Here is a 15,134-nt window from a genome sequence, read left to right as displayed (position 1 = left end):
GAATGATCTGAAGTAAGCTACTTCACAGAATCTGAAATCCGGATTGCCAGTATCTCACTAAGGCACTCCCACACAGAGGGCTGAAACTGAGCTCCAAACTCTGATACTGCTTAAAATAGAGTTCTGCAAACATACACAGAGCTCATGAGGCTGTAAGGCAGACCCCTGAATTCCAAAGTTGCTGGGAGTATTGGGACAATCAGGCTTGACAAGAGACAGAGACAGACAAGAAGACAGAAGGAGACAGAGGCACCCACATGATAAAGAGAGTCAAGCAGCAGCTACCCACTTCTGGTTCCTTAAACATTCTAAATAAACAGTGGAAGCTTGCTCTCCTCTTGGTTAATCCTTCATCCCTCCAGAGAATATGGCTTTAGTTACTACCCAGTTTTCTTATCAGAGGAAGCCAATGTATACAAAGGCAATGGAGTTAGTCCAGAAGCCTTTATCTAATTATATTATCAAAAGTCAATGGTTGGCCTTAAACAGTGCCCACTTCTCTAGAGTCTAAGACAGGGAGGTGAGAACAAGCCAGACCAGAGCTCAGGATAGAGTTGAGTAGGGGGCAAAATTTCAGCTCCAGTCTGGACGCGGTGGCTCACGCCTGTAATCCCAGCAATTTGGGAGGCCGAGGTGGGTGGATCACTTGAGGTCAGAAGTTTGAGACCAGCCTGGCCAACATGGTGAAACCCCATCTCTGCTAAAAATACAAAAATTAACCGGGCATGGTGGCGGGTGCCTATAGTCCCAGCTACTCGGGAGGCTGAGGCATGAGAATCACTTGAACCCAGAAGGTGGAGGTTGCAGTGAGCCAAGATAGTACCACTACATTCCAGCCTGGGTGACAGAGCAAGATAACATCTCAAAAAAAAAAAAAAAAAATTCAGTTCCAGGGCTGGGCCCCTGGAGAAGGCAGCCCTGAAGGTTCAAGGTGCTTTGTTCAAAAAGTGAAGCAAACTCAAGGGTAAAAGCAGTAAATGTCTGTAAAGCTGCCCTGGCTGGGATGAGCGCACAGCAGCAGAATGTCTAAGCAGCCAGCCAGAGCTCAGCAGCCAAACAAATGGAAGTCGGTTATGGAAAACATGTCCAGATGCAGCAAGACCTCACCAGCAAGTGGGGAGGGGGAGAAACAGATATCTGGCTCGATTTTCTTGTTTGTCACTATCTTCTCATTCTAGCCTGGATGCTGGCATATAATAGGTGCTTAATAAACATTTGTAGAATTAATAAATGCAAGACAAAGCCCCTATAGACACCAAGTGTCTGCTTACCTTCCTGTCTCCATCCTGCCCATCACTGCCTTTCTTGCAGCTTCCCAGGGTAGTCTCATTAAATCACTAATTTGAATTAGATCACAAGAACAAAAGTACAGATACTGTCAGGTTGTAAAGGACAAGAAAATTAGGAGAAATCTAATGGGAAACATAAAGCTTGGAGATGGAGTTACTGATTGAGCTCCAGGAGCAGCTCCTGGGAGGGGAAGACTGGCTGTTGCCAGAGGGTTGGAACGGGCAGGGGAGCCTACTGGGGCATGGAGAGGAGAAGAGGGGGCTGGACCTTGCTTCCTGGTCCAGCCAGACACAAGGAACTAACACCTAGTGAAAGCAGCCTTGCAAGCTCACAATAGGACGTGGTCTGACTCATCACCTCCACACTGTAACTCTGGTGGATGGGCTTCTCACACTGCCTATGGAAGAGGAAAGCATTACAGAGGCCACATGGGATGGGGCTGGCCTGTGGCTCTGTTCTGGAAACAGCAACCAGACTGCCTGCCCAAAAGGTGCTGCTAAGACCATAGTGAAAGTCAATAGTGATAAGAAGCCACCATCCCTCTGACAGCAGACTCATGACATGACAGCCAGATGTTCCACAGGACAAGGATCTCCCTCCCTGAGTCGGAGGCAGGCAAGGAGCTGAAGTTGTGGCAATCCAGCTAGCTTGGGCTGAGCCACAGAGCAAACCAGGTCTGTCTGGAATCTTGTCATCTACTTTGCCCACATTCAGTTGTGGCCTCAGGCATCCTCTTTACTCCTAGCTTCTAGGAGGTGCCCCTTTGGGCCGCATGTTGAGACTCAACCCTCAGAGAGGATCTGCTCCTGGTTGTGTTGTCGCAGATCCCTGGATCTTGCAGCGGGGAGAGTGTTGACATTGCCTGGAAGAGGAAACAGTGTAGGAGACTGGCTATCAAACTACATTCTGTGAAGCTGGGGGACTCCACAGAGGTGTTCCAGGAACAGAGGGGAGTTGAGCAGGCAGGGGTTCTGCACACCCCCACTCCCACTTCAATCAGAGCAGCTTCACTTTTCTCCATATTACATTACAATTCCACATAAGGTTTTGTTTCAAGAAAATGTTTTGAACTAGCCTGGACAAAAATAGTGAGACCCCCTGTCTCTATAAATTTTTTTTTAATTAGCCAAGCATGGTGGTGCATAACTGTACTCTCAGCTATCAGGACGCGAGGCAGAAGGATCGCTTGAGCCCAGGAGTTCAAGGGTGCAGTGAGCTATGATCACACCACTGCACTTCATCCTGGCCAACAGAGAGAGACCCTGTCTCCAAGAAAGAAGAGAAAGAGAGAGAGAGAGAGAGAAAGAGAGCTGGGTGCAGTGGCTCATGCCTGTAATCCCAGCTCTTTGGGAGGCCAAGGTGGACAGATCCGTCGAGCCCAGGAGTTTGAGACCAGCCTGGGCAATATAGTGAGACCCTGTCGCTACTTAAAAAAAAAAAAATAGCTGGGTATGGTGGCATGTACCTGTGATCCCAGCTACTTGAGAGGCTGAGGTGAGAGGATCAATTGAACTTGGATGGCCGAGACTGCAGTGAGCCATGATCAGCCACTGCACTCCAGCCTGGGTGACAGAGCAAGACCCTATCTCAAAAAAAAAAAAGATATTAGAAAAACAGGAGAAGAAAGAAAGAAAGAAAGAGAAAGAAAGAAAGAAAGAAAGAGAGAGAGAGAAAGAAAGAAAAGAAGGAAAGAAAAAGAAGAAAGAAAGAAAGAAAGAAAGAAAGAAAGAAAGAAAGAAAGAAAGAAAGAAAGAAAGGAAGAAAGAAAGAAAGAAAGAGAAAGAGAGAGAGAGAAGGAAGGGAGGGAGGGAGGGAAGGAGGGAGGAAGGAAGGAAGGAAGGTCCTGAAACTAAAAAACGTTGATATCTGTGGTAGGTTCAGTTATTGACCCCAGATCTTCCTTCCCCTATAGTGGAATTATACATCCACACTCATACCATGGCTTCACGATGGACAGAGTGTATTTCCTGAGCTCTTGACTTTGGGCCTGCCTATTCTTTGACCAACAGGATGGTTGCACAGCACTAGCAAAGACTTGAAAAGTGTTCGTGTGGGCCTACACTCGAGTTCTTGCCTTTTTCCATGAGAAAAATTTGCCTCAGCTACAACTCCAAGGAGGATGAGAGGCATGTGGAGCAAACCTGAGCCCAACTCACTGCTTGGAGTCAGGCTGAGTTGAGCCCGTTACACATCAGCCAAACCCTACCAATGCACAGGTCCATGAGCCCAAAATAAAAGCTTGTTGTAAAACACTCAAATTTCTTTTTTTCTTTCTTCTTCTTTTTTGTTCCATCTTGCCCTGTTGCCCAGACTGTGCAGTGCAGTGGTGCAATCACAGCTCACTGCAACCTCCACCTCCTGGCTCAAGTGATCCTCCAACCTCAGCCTCCCAAGTAGCTGGAATTCTAGGTGCATGCCACCACACCCAGCTAAGTTTTGCATTTTTTTGTAGAGATCACATCTTGCCGTGTTGCCCAGGCTGGTCTCGAACTCCTGAGCTCAAGCAATCCGTCCACCTGGCCTCCCAAAGTGCTGGATTACAGGTGTGAGCCACGACACTCTGCCACTATTCAAATTTCAAAGTTGTCTGTATGCAGCAACATTAACTGACTACACAGTGCCTTTTAAAGGCCCTTCCAGCACCTTTATTTAAACAAAGAATCTGTCCAAAAAAGAAAGAAAGAAGTTTACAAAAAACTCAAGCACTACAGTACTTAATTCTATTGCTTTGGTGAGCAATTTTACAACATCTAGTAAAGCTGAAGATGCCCATACCTTACCATTCATTATTCCACCTCTAGGTAATTACGTAACGGCAGGAGTTGGCAAACTTATTCTGTGAAGGGCCAGATAGTAAATATTTTAGGCTTTGCCAGCCATATGGTCTTAATTAACTGCTGTTTTAGCATGACAGCAGCCATAGACAACACTTAAATGAAAGCCTGTGGCTGTGTTCCAATCAAACTTTTTAATGGACACTGAAATCTGGATTTTATGTACTTTTCACATGCCACAAAATAGTCTTCTTATTGTTTTTAACCATCAAAAATGTAGTGGATAAACAAAATGTGATATGCACATGCAATGGAAAATTATTCAGCCTTAAAAAGTAAGGAAATTCTGACACATGCCTCAACATGCATGAACCTTGGAGACATGATGCTAAGTGAAATAAGCCAGTCACAAAAGGACGAATACGGCATGATTCCACCGACATGAAGGACCTAGAGTAGTCAAGTACACAGAGACGGAAAGTAGAATGGGGTTTGTCAGGGCTAGGGGAAGCGGGAAAGGGGAGTTATTAATGACCACGGAGTTTCAGTTTGAGATGATGAAAACATTCTGGAGATGGATGGTGGTGATGGTCACCCAACAACGTGAATGTACTTAATGCCACTGAACTACACACTGAAAAATGGTGAAAATGGTAAATCTTCTGTCATGCATATTTTACCATAATTTTTTATTTTTATTTATTTATTTATTTATTTATTTATTTATTTATTTATTTATTTATTTTTTGTGAGACCTCTGTCGCCTAGGCTGGAGTGCAGTGGTGTGATCTTGGCTCACTGCAACCTCTGCCTCCTGGGTTCAGGTGATTTTCCTGCCTCAGCCTCCCGAGTAGCTGGAATAACAGGCATGTGCCACCACGCCCAGCTAATTTTTATATTTTTAGTACAGATGGGGTTTCGCCATATTGGCCAAGCTGATCTCGAACTCTTGACCTCAGGTAATCTGCCCACCTTGGTCTCCCAAAGTGCTGGGATTGCAGGCATGAGCCACCATGCCAGGCCCCATTTTACCACAATTTTTAAAGTTAAAATTCAAATTCAAAAAAGAAAAAAAATGTAAAAACCGTTCTTAATTCATAGCTGCATACAAAAAACAAGTGGTAGCCAGGTATGACCTATAAGCTATAGTTTGCTGACACTTGCCTTAAACAAACCCTCTCATTCTCACTGTTCCCCAGGAGGAGGTAAGTAGAGGAATTCATCACAGCATTGTGTGGGTTATAAAAAAGAAAAAAAAAGGAAACAGCATAAATATTCATCAACAGGAAAGTGGAGAAATACATTGTAGTATATTTATACAATGGAATACTCAATGATAAGTGGAATCTGCTACAATTTATATATAAAATTTAAAACCCTACTGAGTAATGCTATATTGTATTAATGAATACATAAATATGTAATAAAAGTATAAAAACATACATAGGAATGATAGACACCGGATTCATGGTAATAGTTACCTCTGAGGAGGGAGAGGAACAGGGGTAGGAGTGGAATATGCAGAGAGCTTCAATTATATCAGTAATATTTTATTTCTTTAAATGAGATCTGATGCAAATATGACATAATGTTACGATTTGATAAAGCTTAATCATGGGTAAATAGGTATTCATTATGCTCTTTTCTATTCTTCTCTATCTTTGAAATATTTCATGACTGAAAAATTAATTTTAAAAAAAGCAAACGGAGGAACAAGTTTTTTGAGGAAAGAAAAGAAACCATCAATTTCAAAACATGCCAGTAACAACAACGTGAATAACAGGCAAGGTAATTGGGCCGTCTCACAGATCCTGGCTTCCTCAGGCTTCTTCAGCCCACCAGCTGAGAGCTTAGGGGACGGACCACGTGCAGAGACCCACATTTGGAACCAAAGGATAGCTCTGTCCACAGGTTTGTCCCTCTGTGGCTGAGAGAGAAGACTGACGGCGCCAGACCACCCATACCTGGGCACCTTCCTCCAGCCACAGCCCTGGTTTCTAGAGATAAGCCCACCCCCACCCACAAGGCATGACAAGTGGTTTTAGGGCTTCAAGATGTTTTGTTGTGCAAACCCCAGCTTCTCTCCCAAATACCTGCAGAGATGGAAAAAGACAGCCCAGGCTTCTCTGGGGGACCCCTCCTCAACTCAACAAACATTTATTGACCTTGTTTCTAGTCCAGATCTAATGCTGTCTGTTAGGATTAGGTTAGACTGCAAGTAACAGGAAACCCAACCAACAGCGGTTTAAACAAGACAGAAGTTTACTTCTGTCTCATGTGAAATAAATCTAGAGGTACATAACTCATGGTAGTGTGAAGGCACTGTCATCCCTAGGCTGTGACATTCTCCTCTTCAAGATGACTAGAGCTCCAGTTACCAGATCTGCCTTGCAAGCAAAAAGATGGAGGAAAGGGAGAAGAACCAGCATTCTCCCTTTTGAAGGAGACTTACAGAAAGTATCCTATGACTTTTTCACTGCATCTCATTGGCCAGACATAGTCAAATGGCCACACTTAGCTCCAAGGAAAGCTAGGAAATGTAGTCTTTTTCCCAGACACCATGAACCCAGCTAAAAACCAGGGATGCTATTGCTAAGGAAGAAGGGAGACAAGATATTAGAAAAGGCAACTCACAGTCTTTGTCACAGTTACTGAGTTACTATGTGACTGGCCTTGAGCAAGTGTCAATAATTCTTCATGCTTCAGACAATGCATTGGATTAGGTCATTGCTAAGATCCTTTCCGGATCTGACATCTCATTCTATGCTATACTATTCTATGCTAAAGCTTTATGCTTAATATAATTGATTGATTCAAAGTTGGAAGAGAACCAATATGTATTACTTATTTTCAAATGATCAATACTGTCATTATTTATCTTTTTTAAACCTCACAAACAATTATATGATGTTTGATGTATTATTCCCTTTTTTTTTTTTAGAGACAGGGTCTCACTCCATCACCCAGGTTGGAGTGCACTGGCAAAATCAGAGCTCACTGAAGCCTAGAACTTCTAGGCTCAAGCCATCCTCCCTGCCTCAGCCCCCTGAGTATCTAGGACTACAGGCACATGCCACCATGCCCAACTAATTTATTTATTTATTTATTTTTTAGAGCTGGATTCTGGCTATGTTGCCCAGGCCGGTCTCTAACTCCTGGCCTCAAGTTCCTCTTGCCCCAAAGCGCTGGGATTACAGGCATGAGCCACCACACCCACCTGTATTATTCCCTTTCAGATATGAGAAAATTGAGGTTCAAGATGGCTAAGCCACCTCCCAAGTTCATGCAGCTTTAAGTGGTGGGACCAAGATTGGAACCCAATCCAGGCTCCTTCACCACACCATGCTGCCAACTTCATATTTGGAAATAGACTGGGATACAATCCCAGGTCTGCCATTTACTAACAATGTCACCTTGGATAAATTACTTAACCTTTTAGTGCCTCGTTTTTCTCATCTGCAAAATGGAAATAATAGTACCTATGCTATAAGGCTGTTGAGAGGATTAAATAAATGAATAAATATATCTGCCACATTAGTATTAGTGTATAAGCATATTAGCTATTCTTACAACAGGGAACATTTGAGATGTACCTGGAGGAAGAACTGAGGAACAGGGAGGGTGTTGCGAGCAGAGGGAGGGATAAGTAGGAGGTAGTCAGTCTCCTCCAACTCTGGTACTTAAGCAGGACAGGTCCTCATTTGGCACGTATTTCACCCAAATAAGTCTCAAGAAAACCCCGAAGAATAAAGGACTATGAGACATGAATCTTAACCTCTACCTGGAAGGGAAGGGAGCGTAGCCCCTCTTAACTCCCAACTGCAAGCTCTCCATGGCACTGGGAGCATGTAAAAGGAGGGTGATGAGGGTCATACATGAACTTGGGTCCTTGCTCTGTCTTGGCCCATATCATGCCATATTCCAGGTGTTCTCGTTAGTTATTCACAGCAGGCAGCCAGCCAGCTGGGCAGCATTCAGCCCCACCTTCTGGGTGAGGCTGTTCCTTGAACTTTATCCCCAAGATGGAAAAAAAATTTTTTTCTCTGTGTACTTAAGGAAAAGACAGCTACACAGAGTCACACCCACAGGTACAGCTAGCCAGGGCGCTGCAGCCAGGAGGAGGGCTGATGGGCAGGGCTTTCCTCCCCAGTGCCAACCTCTCCCAAAGAGAGATGTGTCTCTCCTGCAGGGGCCATGTGCAGGTCTGTCCTTCAGAAAACTGGGCAAATCATGACATGAAGGCAAGAACATGAAAATGGAATTTGAGAGATCTGGTCTCTCATCCCAAATCAGCTCCTAAGCCACTCTGTGACTGTCAGCAAGTGCTTTGACCTCTCTGAGCCTTGACTTGGTGGATGTAATAAAACCAACCTCATAAGGTCATTCATCTCTTGTGAAGATTAAATAAAATAATGCATGTAAGGTGTTTCCAACAGCTCCCAACATGCAGTAGGGACCCAGTCGCCCGAGGCCCCTGTCTCTGCAGGCTCCTCTCAGCTATTTTAGCATTCTACCACGCTGTGCTAGTGCGTCCCATAAGTCATTAGATGACTTTTTTTTTGGCCCTAGGCATACCCCTTATATTTCTGAACTTAATGAGTTTACCTTTGAACTTTTTCACACTGTTTATGCATTTATGACTTTTTATTACAGTTTTTACAGGATGACGGATGTTAGGGGCTCCGAGTAGCACACTCACCTCCTCTCCTCCAAGCAATGAACTGGGAATTCCTTGGTGTGCATTCTTTCCAGTTCTTCCCTTACTGGCTGCATGAGCTTGGAGCGTGAGTTTCCCTTCCTAGGCCTGTTTCCTTGCTAAGTCTCATTTTCCTAACTAAAAAACAGGAATAATAGTTGCTACCCCTCCAGATCTCCCAGGCTGTTTTAAGGAATCCATGGACTCCAGCAAGATGAGTGTGGGTTATGTTCTCCCGAGGAGAGGAGATGGGGAACGAGCAAAGTCCTACCAGGTCAGGACAGAGTGATCAGTCCAACACCACCACCAACTAAAAGAAAGGATGTCCCAGAGGCCAGGAAGGGTACAGGGAGAGGGGCATGAAGAGAAGTTGATTGATGGGTACAAATATAGACTTAGATGGAAAAAATAAGATCTAGTATTCGATAGATCAGCAGGGCGACTATAGTTATCATTAATCAATTGTATACTTCCAAATAGCTAGAAGAGAATAATTTGAATGTTCCTAGCTTAAAGGAAGATATATATTTAAGGTGTTAAAGCAAATTAAATATGGCCTGAGAAGGACTCCATACTTCTATATTTGAGTCATTGTGGACAAAATGTAACCTGACTTAATAGGCAGACAAGATTGAAAACCTAACTTAGGAGTATGCACCTGTAACAATAGCTGAGTCTTGGCCAATCCCAGTGGCCATACTTCAACTACTCATGGACTAAGTGTTCAAACTGTTCAGATAAGTTAAACACCAACTGTAACCAATCCAGCTGTTTCTATACCTCACTTCTGATTTCTGTACCTCACTTCCCTTTTTATAAATTTGTTCTGACCACAAGGCACCCCTGGAGTCTCTCTGAATCTGCTGTGACTCTGGGGGTTGCCTGATTCACGAATCATTCACTGTTTGATTAAACTCCTTTAAATTTATTTCAGCTGAAGTTTTTATTTTAACTAAGGTATTGGATGTCCCAATTACCATGATTTGACTACATGAATGTTCCAAATTATTACCTGTACCCCAAAAGTATGCATATCTAATATACATATCAATAAAAATAAATTTTTCAAAAGAAGAGAAAAGGAGTTTTATTCACCCTTCATAAGACAAATGGGGCTGGGTCATCTGGAAAGACAATAAGAGAAAAGCCTCTCTCAGGGGATGTATTAGTCTGTTCTCACACTGCTAATAAAGACATACCCAAGACTGTGTAATTTATAAAGAAAAGAGGTTTAATAGACTCACAGCTCCACATGGCTAGGGAGGCCTCACTATCATGGTGGAAGAGCAAAGGATGCCTTTTATGGCAGCAAACAAGAGAGATTGAGAGAGCCAAGTGAAAAGGGAAATAAAATCATCAGATCTCGTGCGACTTACTCACCACCATGAGAACAGTATGGGGGAAACTGCCCCCATGATTCAATTATCTTTCACTGGGTCCTTCCCACAACACATGGGAATTACAGGAGCTACAGTTCAAGACGACATTTGGGTGGGGACACAGCCAAGCCATATCAGGGCAGGACAAAGCCAAAAGTTTCAAAGAATAAAATTAATAATCCCATTTGCAGAAGTAAATAACAAAGAGGAGAAGGAGAAATGGTAAAGTGTTGAATTGAAGCAGAAATCACTTTTAAAAAACCAAAAAGCCAAAGTGAGAAGTCTGTATAAACAGAATCCCAGTAATTAGGAGAGACAAATGGAGTAGCAAGCAGGAAGGCAACACCATGCACAGACCTTCATCAGAAATGCAAGGAGGTCAGAGGGCTGCTATAGGGTTGAGAGAGAATTCACAGGGAAAGGTGAGAAATAAGAAAGTAAGGACATCAGAACAGTGTAATCGTTCTGTTTCAGGAGCAAGAGAAGGCTCACAGAAAGTGGGAGGCAGGCTTTAGAGGAAGACTACAGCATCATTCCAGAATGGGCCAAGCTATAAACCCAAGAAAGCACTCCCCAGGGAGTCAGAGTCTGGCAATCAAGGTCTCTATATGGCCTCAAGACCAAGAAAACCTCAGATTGCTGTCCCAGGAAAAGGAGAGGCCTAGCCAAGGCAACAATAATACATTTAGAAAGGACAGTGGGCAGCTATGGCAAGCTGGAGCCCTCCAGCTCCAGCTCCAGCTTAAGTCCCACCACAAGCACCGACAGCAGCGGGTGAGGCTGGGGGTGCCATGCAGGATGGCAGTGGACCACTCAGCCACCATAAGGGAAAACACAGCAGGGATGACAGAGTGAGCCGTGGGAGAACCATCACATTCAGATCCATGATAAGCTTCAGACCAGACAATGAGCCAGGGACCAATGTTGGCAGGAACACTGGAGGTAAAGAAGATGCTAAACAACTGGGGAAGACAAGGGAAGGGACCTGGAGAGGAGCAGGCACATGGGAGCTGAGGCTCAGACACCTGCCTTCAAAGATCACATGGAGACAGACCAAGTGAAGTATCTCCCCCAAGCAGGGATGGGCCATCAGGGCAAACATGGAAAGTCATCTGAGTCCTTGCTGCTAGAAGAAGACACACTGAGCATCATCAGCATTTGCCTTCATGTGTTTGTGTACTTTGAAGTGTACATAGCTATTTTTTTTTGAGACAGCATCTTGCTCTGTTGCCCAGTCTGGAGTGCAGTGGGGCAATCTCAGCTCACTGAAACCTCTGCCTCCCAGGTTCAAGCAATTCTCCTGCCTCAGCCTCCCAAGTAGCTGGGACTACAGGCACACATCACCACGCCTGGCTAATTTTTGTATTTTTAGTAGAGACAGGGTTTCATCATATTGGCCAGGCTGGTCTCAAACTCCTGGCAACAAGCAATCCACCCACCTCAGCCTCCCAAAATGCTAGGATTACAGATGTGAGCCACCACACCGGCCCATAGCTACAATTTTTTTGAGCATCTACTGAATGTAAAGCAGTGGGTGAGGCACATTACATACATTAGCTCCCTCAATTCACACATACACACAGACACACACAGACACGATTTTGTGTAAGGTCACACAGTAAGTGGCAGAGCTGGGATTTGAATGTGTTTCTTGCATCCCAAGCCTATGCTCATAATTGCTCTTCCATTCCTTAAGATAAAAGGTAATACCATTTGACCCAGCCATCCCATTACTGGGTATACACCCAAAGGATTATAAATCATGCTGCCATAAAGACACATGCACACGTATGTTTATTGCGGCACTATTCACAATAGCAAAGACTTGGAGCCAACCCAAATGTCCATCAATGATAGACTGGATTAAGAAAATGTGGCACATATACGCCATGGAATACCATGCAGCCATAAAAAAGGATGAGTTCATGTCGTTTGTAGGGACATGGATGAAGCTGGAAACCATCATTCTCAGCAAACTATCACAAGGACGAAAAAGCAAACACCGCATGTTCTCACTCATAGGTGGGAATTGAACAATGAGAACACTTGGACACAGGAAGGGGAACATCACACACTGGGGCCTGTTATGGGGTGGGGGGAGGGGGAGGGATAGCATTAGAAGATATACCTAATGTAAATGACGAGTTAATGGGTGCAGCACACCAACATGGCACATGTATACATATGTAACAAACTTGCACATTGTGCACATGTACCCTAAAACTTAAAGTATAATACTAAAAAAATTTTAAAATTAAAAAATAAATAAATAAAAATAATAATAATAATAAATGGGAAGCTTTTGGAGATTTAAAATAAATAAATAAATAAATTTTCACTTAAACTTGAAAAAAAAAACAATTCCCACTATGTGTCAGTCTAGGTACAATTACTAGGTATTGGAAATACAGTATTGAGCAAAAGCATGTAGGGTTCAAACTTTCATAGATTTGACACGGAAAGACACTATTCAGACAATCATGCTAATCAATATAACAAACTGATGCACGTTCTGAGAAAGAAAGAATGAATCATAGTCCTAGGTTCAGGATAATCAGATGTGCGAATTCCAGGTTGACACATTCTTATTCCTCCCTCTTCAGACAAAGGCCACAGAAATTGGATCAAGCACCTTGAATCAAGCACCACTGTTTAGTTTTCCAATGTCCTCACTCCAGAACTACAGGGAGAGGGTATACTAACATGCCTCAGTTGGCCTCCAGGGTGAGGCAAAGTTGTGGCTAAGTGAACACTTCCTCCACTCTACTAGGAACCCAGCGGTCCAGTGAGGTGCTGGAGCCCACACCTGAAGGTTCTCAAGAGCTGATTATGCACATCATGTCCTATGTTCAATGGCATCATATTGGTACCCTGAAATCAGACATGCAGGGAGAATTTAAACTCCAAAAACAATAAGCACTACAAATCAAACAATAAACACTGCATCTGGGGGGGAAAAAAGATAAAAGGTAACTCTAGGAGAGACTTTCATTTCTCCTATTTGATTGGAAAATGGGAGGAAGGGTGAGCTCTGCAAAAAGTTCTTCTGGGATGAGATGGGTCACTGAGTCATCCACTCTGGGTAACCTGCCTGGCTTTCTCACTTCCTAAGCTGGATCCCGGGCTTCTCTTCTGTTCTCCTCCTACCCCCTGTGCTTACTTTTGCCTTCACATTGTATTAAAATCATTTGTCTCCACATCTGTTTCATCCATTAGACTAGTGAGTGGTTCTTATCCCTGGGTGCACATTAGAATCTGTTTAAAAATAACAATGCCAGGGTCTCACTCAATACCAATTAAACCAGAATCTCTAGGGCTAGGACTTCGGAATTAGTATTTTTTTAAAGTTCTTCAGATGATGATTCAAACGTGCCACCAGGTCTGAGACCCACTGTTGCAGGCTGTGAATACTTCAAGGTCAAGACCAGGTCATGGGTTTTTGAATCCCCAGAGCTCAGATGAACAGAGCCTGGTTCATAGTAGATGCTTGACACATGTTTGCTGAGATGATGAATTCAGATAGCAGAAGATAAAGATCAAGAATACAGAAAGGGAAATCAGGAAAGTGTCATGAAGAATGGGAAAAAAAGATGTGATTTGAGAAGCAGAAAAGAATATTCAAGCTGCCAGGGCAAAGGAAAAATCTGCATGAGGCTGCACGATCATGAGGTTGTCTTGCATAACAAGTCTCTAGTTAAAGGTAATATGAAGCTTCAATGCAGAATAAACAGCACTTGCCTCAGAGAGGAATGAGGTGGAGAGGAGTCAGAAACGTGAGGCTCTGAATATACTGGAACAATGGGCGTTAGGGGCCAGAACCCTCGTCGATGAGAGGAGATGAAGAAGGCACGTGCTACAAATCAGAAGAGAAAGAATGAAATCATGATTTTGAGAATAACAAAAATGTGTGAAAGAATATGGCCTGGAAGATAAAAGTTATGATTTAAAAATAAAATGGGAAAACAAGAAAAAGAAATATTATGAATAAGAGTGGATTTGTTAGCCATATGCGTGTTTACTCAGAATGCTATTGTTTCAGCAGTGGGGAAAGGATTATAGGTAAATAAAATACGCAAATGCAGTTCATAATGAAAAATCCTTTGATGAACAACTGAGATAATAATTGTGAAAACTCTGAAAAAATACAAAATGTTCTGGAAATGCAAGGTGACATAATTTTCATTCTAAGGTGCGATCATCCAGTAGAAGTTGCTGTGTGTCCTAAGGGGGAAAATTAGCTCTCGGACGGGGGCAGTGGCTCATGCCTGTAATCCCAGCACTTTGGGAAGCCAAGGTGGGCAGATCGCTTGAGCTCAGGAGTTTGAGACCAGCCTGGGCAACATGGTAAAACCCCATCTCTACAAAAAAATATACAAAAATTAGCCAGGTGTGGTGGCATGCACCTGTAGTCCCAGTTACACAAGAGGTTGAGGTGGGAGGATTGATTGAGCCCAGGAGGTGGAGGTTGCAGTGAGCTGAGCGATCATGCCTCTGCACTCTAGCCTGGGTAACACAGTGAGACCCCATCTTAAAAAATGAATGAACGAATGAAAGAAAGAAAGAACGGAAGGAAGGAAGGAAGGAAGGAAGGAAGGAAGGAAGGAAGGAAGGAAGGAAGGAAGGAAGGCAGGAAGGGAAGGAAGGAAGGAAGGAAGGAAGGAAGGAAGGAAGGAAGGAAGGAAGGAAGGAAGGAAGGAAGGGAGGGAGGGAGGGAGGGAAACAAAACTGGTTCTCTGAGCACTGATCATTGGTAACTAAACTTACTTCAGCTTGAGACAGCTCTCAAGAGGTAGGCTCTCCCAGGCTCAGTCTTGGAGGAGAGCAATGTATGCCAGGTTTGTGCACTAGGTACCCTGGGGAAGTTGAAAGAAGTCAGCTTGAGTCTCTGGCTGCAATACATAGAGCCAGAAAAGAGAGAGAAATAGAATAAAGGGAGCAGAGAAACAAAGGAGAAAAAGGAGATATATTTAATATTTACTGGGTGCCTACTGTGTG

The sequence above is a fragment of the Hylobates moloch genome, unplaced genomic scaffold (genome assembly GCF_009828535.3).
Source record: "Hylobates moloch isolate HMO894 unplaced genomic scaffold, HMol_V3 SCAFFOLD_10, whole genome shotgun sequence".
In the NCBI taxonomy this organism is placed as follows: domain Eukaryota; kingdom Metazoa; phylum Chordata; class Mammalia; order Primates; family Hylobatidae; genus Hylobates; species Hylobates moloch.
The sequence above is the reverse complement of the archived record's forward strand: the minus strand, read 5'-3'. Positions refer to the sequence as shown.